We start from the raw sequence: 1,448 nt of genomic DNA on the forward strand, positions 1-1,448 counted from the left end.
CACGCATACGGAAGGAAACGCGTACGCGCATCAGAACTCTCAACGGGGAAATTAATAAGACACAGTAGCATGATATCTGTACCTGATTGCCGACAAAATTCGTGTCGACAAAATTAAGCTCACCGATCGTTTTCAGCTTAAACTGGCATTTCCTCCTAGCCGCTTCACTTTGTGGTCAATGAATGCTAGTAGTAGAAGGGAATTAATCAATCCTACTTAATCGTCGTTTCTTTTTTCCTCGTTATGAAAATGTGATATGATCCATAAACCAAATCATCAGTAAACACATCCTGGAAAATAAGTGCAGAAAAAGGAGGACATTGGAAAATGAAAAAGTTACAACGAGATCCTTAGGGAGCAGACCATCTTCTTCCTCCCCAACGGCATGATGACGAGCCGCCCCCGATGTTCATCGCCAGAGCTAGCTTAGTGTTGTTTACCGCAGGCATGAGGTCATCAACACCATACGGACTTGCCCAACCAGCGCCCTGCAGGAGAAGTAGTCATCATCAGAAGAGTCACAAATCCAAGAGTCGAACCTCCATTATTTCTCAAAGACCTTACGTTGGCACCGGAAGCCGCATTGATGCGACCAAGACGAGGCCAAAGGACCAAACTGCAAAGAAAAGTTGTTGTTGCTGCCTCGCTGACAAGTCCTAACCTCACCCGCTAGAAAGACCAATAGAAATATATGCGATCGAGCCATTGAAGCCGCCGCTGATGAAACCCTCAAGATGGCAAGACTCGAGGAAACCTTATTAGCCAAGCCGGCATTGTGGCCACCACCGAAGAGGCGACGCCATGAAACCCTAATGTATCTATGGGTCGGCACCGAGGAACCCACAAAGACTGTAGGGTGCGAAGTGTTTTGCTTGTGAAACGAAGCATGCATGTTTTGTCAAAAGGTCGAGCCCCCTTGCCTCATGCCTACTAATTTCATAGATATGACCTTCCATGCTTCGCACAACAACTCATCCTTCATCATCGAGTACCTTAACAAGAAGGTAAAAAAAAGCTCAATGGCATTTGGCCGAACACCTGGGGGCGTGGTGTCTGTCTTGGACGACGACGACAAGGGGACGGAGGGTAACTGACTGCCGGATACTGGGTGGAGGGTGGCGTAGTCCATGGTGGACAGGCGCGTGGATGGGGGCTTAAGACGTCCGACAATGGCTGGGCGGTGGTCGGAGAGGTACCACTAGTAGAAAAACAGCTAATAGTCCCGGTTCGTAAGGGCCTTTAGTCCCGGTTCATGAACCGGGACTAATGGGTCATTACTAATACCTCCACCCATTAGTCCTGGTTCAAACACGAACCGGGACCAATGTGCCTACACGTGGCCTATGCGTCGAGCCTAGTTAGGGGGGCCTTTGGTCCCGGTTGGTGGCACCAACCGGGACCAAAAGGCATCCACGCGTCAGCATTCCAATGGTTGGGGTTTTTGTTTT

Source organism: Triticum dicoccoides, chromosome 7B, assembly GCF_002162155.2.
Source record: "Triticum dicoccoides isolate Atlit2015 ecotype Zavitan chromosome 7B, WEW_v2.0, whole genome shotgun sequence".
Taxonomy (NCBI): Eukaryota; Viridiplantae; Streptophyta; class Magnoliopsida; order Poales; family Poaceae; genus Triticum; species Triticum dicoccoides.